Genomic DNA, 6,000 nt, shown 5'->3' with positions numbered 1-6,000 from the left:
TTCTGACTGGAAACTCACCTTTGAGTTTCTGATGGTTTCTCTTCATGAGAGATTTTACTAAATTGTCTGCTGATATAGTTGAGCTGAGAATACTTTCCAGTTTATAATGTAAAGGCTTTATGCTCACATATTGATTCTGTCATCAGAACTCTTTATTGGATCTGAACTGACACCTTTTCCCCTCTTTATCCCATATTAATTTAGATTAGGACATTTCCTTTATGGTACACACGTGTTCTATTATTACTATTTTGACTGTTATTCTAATTAACATTTTGTTCTATTTTATAATCTTATACAGATTGATGGATTACATTATCTTTTAATGCTGAAATCTAAAGTTTAATGCCTAATGAATACTAAAAGACTTAAAGGGTCATTAGGATGGCGGGCGGAATGCCACCGCCGGTTCGGCGGTGGCTATCCGCCCACCATCCCAACTTGATTTACACCCCGCTATATTATTATGGCGGGGGTATCGTGGCGGACGCAAAGTGCATCCGCGGCTTTTCCACCGGTCGGCAATCGTTACGATTGCCGGCCGGGCAGAATCGGCCACTAATATGGTGGCGGTGCCCATTTTAGGATGGGTGGAGTGCTGGGGGCCCATTTCGGGCCCCCAGGGGGATGCACTTGGGGGGTACCCATGGTACCCCCCTGCATTCACATGCACAAGGTGGCAGGCACCGCAAGGTGCCTGCCATGTTGTGCATGGGAATGCACAACATGTCAATTTGGCATTGCGGCGGGTGCTGCTGTAAGCAGCACCCGCCGCAATGCCAATATACGCAATGCGACCGCCAGGGTGGCCGTCGTACCCTAATCAGGGGTGCGGGACCGCCGCACGTCTGGCGGCCGGTCCCAGCGCTGCGAGGATGGCGGACGGACTGAAGTCCACCCGTCATCCTAATGGGCCCCTAAAATGTATTGTTATGTGTAGGAAGGTGGATATCTGACTATGGTTACCCCCAACTTTTTGCCTAGTGTCTAGCTGGTTTTTCGACTTAGTTGGCCTGAGATCCTGCCATTCAGGGTCTCAGGCTGTCTGCTCTCTCTTTAAAATGGACTCCATGTACCCTAGGTACATAACCAATTGGTAAGGATCCCCTTATTGGACCCTGTACAGTGTACCCTAGGTACCCAGGGCATAGGTGTACCCTAGGCCTACCAGGGGCTGCAGCATGTATTATGCCACCCCTGGCCTGGCCTTCCATAATGACACAACTGGCTGATCACTCAGCTGGGGCAAGGTCGTGTAATCACCCCTTGCTTAGGTGTAGTATTCCTATACCTAACATACATATAGACACATGTGTACCTATCAGCCACTCCTATGGCAGGCCTTAACAATCCTGGAGGCAGAGTGCTTGGTAACATGTGAGATGGTGCTCTAGCATGAGCTGAGCCTGTCTGCAGCTTTCGGAACCATGTCCTTATAGCTGTTCTATGATATAGCCTACCATATACTCTTAAAGTGCCTTATAATCTTAAACGGTTATGGTAACTATGGTTTGGCTGTATCAAAACATGTTGTGTAAGGTGTCTAACACTTTGGAATAATACCCCCATACCATTTCTGGTGATGAGGATATTATTCCTCCCTTCTAGAGGGAGAGACATGTTAAAATCCTACTTTGCTGTTTAACTCTAACCAAAGCCTCAGCATCACAAAATGGATGCTGCTGCCACAGACACAAGTCTGACCTCCTGCTGCTGGGAGTGATCCCGGCAAGGGAGGCTTGGACAATAGGTTTCCTGCTTGGGGAGGTGCTAGCACCTCCCCAGACAGACTTTAGTGTATTGGGGCAGGGAGGGCTGAAAGGAATGAGACATGCCTGGGGCACACAAGGTGTCCCATGCATAGTCCAGTTCAAACCGGTGCTGGGGCACTCCAGCCCCAGTCCTGGCGCGAAACTGGACAAAGGGAAGGGGGTGTAACCACCCCCCTCCCAGGTCCCACCCATAAGGCGTGACCTAGCAGGTATCCCAGCCCCCCAGATTAGTATAAGAGTGGGAGTTGGGCCTCAAGACTTTAGATTATCCTGAACCTGCAACTTGAACAGAAACTCTGGACCTTCGACATTCGACGAAAGAAGAAGACTGAAGAATCTCCCTTGTGGCAAAGGAGTGGCTACCCTGTGCAAACAGGCACCATCAAGAGACTACCCTTTGCTTTGCTAAAGTTCTACGAGGGACCGACTGCAGAGCCCGACCAGAGCCTTGACTTCCAGACTTCTCCGACCCTGATCCACATCCACAGCCGTGCTGAGATCCGTGGAGGCGACGAGAGACGTGGGACCGGCTACCTGGGAAAAGTGGCTAGTATCTTCAAGCGCAGCTTCTGAGGCACCCTCGAAGTTGTGCACCGGGGATTGAGAAGCCCCAACCCCAAGCACCATCTGCACCGAAGACCAGCCCCCCACACTCCACGAGTCCTGCGTGGGGCCCTTCTGCATTTTCCTGCTTGCCGCGTCTGTCCGGTTGCTTGCCCGCTGGCTAGTGGCCTTTGAGACTACGCACCCTTAAATCTTCAGTGCTGGTTTGGCTCCTCCAGACTGGCTCCCGCTTCTCTGCAAAGAAGAAGCACCCCAGACCTTCCTGGTCTGCACCAGAAGCAAGTCCTCCGTTTTTCGTGGGTTCCGCTTGCCAAGGCTTGGTGAGTCCTAGTCCAACTTCGACGCCGCCGACAGCAAGAGCCTTCGTGGGACAGCTCGCCTCCTGGTCCTGGTCGTCCTCAACGTTCCCTGGTCCTCGTGGCTGCAGCGACAAGCTTCACCTTAACCTGCAATCTTCACGACATCGCCTGGTTCCTTCCTGGTTCCACGTGGTCACTGGCTAGTGACCTTGACTCTGTCCCCTCTGCTTGCAGGTATCCTTTCTTCCTGATCCCAGCCTTGGGATCCACCGGACACTCTTCACTGACTGCCTGTCAGCATCTTTCTTCAGGCATCCATAGGAGTCGACGGCGAAACCCGACGCAACTTCACCCCTATGCACCCGCAGCCTGTGGGCTAGGTAACTTGGGTACTCCGGTGCTCATCAGGGTAGTGACTATCCTAGTGTCTAGTTTTCCAGTCTCGACTTCCTAGCTACTCCGGAATTGTCCTAAATCTATTTAATTCAAAACGGTACTATTTCTATCGATTATACGCATTACGCGTGAGTGTTTCCACTCTGCACCTGAATCCCGTGGGCCTCCCACTTCCTAACCTTTGGTAGTATAGTGTAGCCCCAGCGATTCCCTAGGCCTAGGCCTATCCTATTTCCGTGACAGTGGTCCTTATACCACTTACTTAGTATATTGTTTGTGTGGCCCCTAGGGCCTAACTGTATTACTTACCTGTGTGACTTAATGTATGCTTAAATAAGACTGTGTTGTACTTACCTCTAATCTCATAAAGAGTGCTGAGGGTTTGACTAGAATAAATACACTTTATTTTATATATATATCTGTTGTGGTGTCCTTTCATTTGGTATTCAAGGGATTATATATGGTATCACAGCTGGCTTCACATGCCATTCAGAGTTTAGCCTAAGACTGCTCTTGTCCATGCTACCACTAGGATAGCTGGTCTATAAGGTTGACTTTACAACCAATCACCATAAGGGTTTTTGGACTGATATAAGGTGTACACTAGAACTAGTGACATTATACATCAGGCCAACTTCTCACATTATGATGATGATTGCTCCTCGTTTCTCTTTGTCGATGAACAAAAGTCCAAACAACCAGTGGCGGGGTGGCGGAGGGCAGGCTGGATAAACAGATGCAGAAGCTGAATGTACTTCTTAATGACGAAGTTTTTTTTTATATAATTGGTATAAACAGAAAGGTAACATCAGGCTGTTAAAGTCTCCTTTTCTACTTTTTATCTTTCTCCTTCCAGTGTCGTCTTCACCCCAATAGCACCTCCCAGAGGCTGCTCCGCCACAACTCTCCAGAGTTGGGGCTGCACTTAATAAAAGTATTTTTAAAGTATTATTTTCAATATAATTTCAACAAAAGTAAAGTTACGAAATGTGCGGTGTAGCCGCTAAATGTGCGGAACATCTCCCCACAAGTATTTCCGGGGTCATGCCATGATTGCTCTGAGATCGAGCCAAAGTCGAGACATCGGCTTACTTTTAAAGTTGAAAAAATGACTATAGAAAGTTTGAATAGGATATTAGACTGAACAGTTTTGCTAATACACCTCGCTCTACCTTTCTGGATCCTCCTCGGTCTCGCTGTCCTCCCGGGGTTCCTCCTCTGTGTCATGGTAGGTCCGTCCGCTCAAGGGATCCCTGTGATTTCTTTAAGCTGCTCCAGGTAGGCGATGGGTGTGTCCTCTCCTCTCCTTGGGTCTTTCTTTTCATTCTCTTTCTTTCCTCTTCTGGGGTAAGCTCCTCCTTCCGGGTTCCAGTTCATCGAGTCCCTGTTTTCCTGCAGTAACACATGATGGGTGGGTGTTACATACGGAAGGGTAAGTTGCATTCAGTTTTTTTCTTTGCAGGAGGAATCCGTGTTTCGGAAGATGGACTCGACTTCAGGATTATCTGTAAGTACCGAGGGTCGGGTTCGGATTCCTTACTTGGGGGTCATTTAATGATTATACCCAAAGACTGAGATACAGAAACCCCACTACCCCATTTGCAACGGATGCCTTTCCCTGCTCTTTTTACACTGTGTATAAAGCATCATCTACTGCACGTGCAAAAAAGACCAAAATGCCTTGTTGAGGACCAACCTCAGCCTCTAGGACAAGTGGATCCGGTGCATTCTCACCTGGAGGCGGAGACAGAATCTGCTCTGCGCAGGCCGGGCCGAGCTCACCTGGATTTTGCGCTACTTTCTATTTTCCTACACCAGGCGCCCACTCCTGTTGATTGAAGCAGGGTGATTTCATTACAGATTCCTAGCGCAGCCAGCCTGAGCCACAAGGAACTGCTTCTGCCACCGGGGTATCCGTGACCTTCTTGATGTGCTGCCCTCTCCTGCTCTTGAAGGGTTGCTGGGGGTTATGCCAGTCACGGTCAGTGACTCCACAGACTACAGCTACATCGACCATCCCGAAGCAGCAGGCATTATTTACCCACCGCTGTCAGCGACTCCTTGGTAAGTCAAAAATAACGTGGTGATTAATGTTCCTGCTGCAGAGGGATCAGAGTTTTGTTTAGTGCACGTTTTAACTCACCAGTAGCACAGGGGGTTAACATGTATACTGCAAAGAATGTGTATTTTGCATATGAAAAAACTGTATTGTATGTGAATAGTTCAGTGGGTTAGTACTTTTGACACGGATACCCTTTGGTAACTTGCAATTCATAATTACAATCGTAAACCACACAGTGGTCTAATAACTGTTGTTAGTTAGTTTGGGTAGAAATGCATTCTTATTAGTAAAGACAACCCAAATTACTGTGGCAGATTTTAAATCCTGAGATTTCCAGACTGCTTTTACAATATAAGGCCTACCAGTATGGATGACGTGAGCTACACCATGTAACCCTTATTGTTTATTTAACATTTCCTAGGGTGATTCATTGTCTCTGTTCAATGTGTCTGTGGTATAAAGTGCTCTGACACTCTGCACTGGTATGAGCAGCACTCTAAAAACAAGTGAAATGTTTGTGAGAGAGGAACTATGGAGAGATAAGGGGCACAGTTGGAGAGTGGTAGTAAGGGAATCCATGGAGAAGGTGGTCATTGGAGGGGGGGGGGGGGGCACCAAAAACTTTGTTGCATTGGGCATTACATGTGCTAATACCAGCTCTGAAAGAGTCCGTGATGTCTGTCACTGTGCTGTTCAACATAGTTAGTTTTGTCTAGTTGGGAAAGTTTTATAATTCAGTCAGTGGATAAAGTAGGTAGAGCCGAGGGAAGTGGGTGTCTCCTCCTAAAAATATTTTTGAGAACCTGCACTTAATATTTTACAACTTAAGCACTGGCGCAAGGCATGCATGCCTGGGCCCCCGCCAGGAGGCAGGCCTCAGAAGCTAATCTCTAATTAAATGGTGCGT

The sequence above is a fragment of the Triturus cristatus genome, chromosome 2_2 (genome assembly GCF_964204655.1).
Source record: "Triturus cristatus chromosome 2_2, aTriCri1.1, whole genome shotgun sequence".
In the NCBI taxonomy this organism is placed as follows: Eukaryota; Metazoa; Chordata; class Amphibia; order Caudata; family Salamandridae; genus Triturus; species Triturus cristatus.
The sequence above is the reverse complement of the archived record's forward strand: the minus strand, read 5'-3'. Positions refer to the sequence as shown.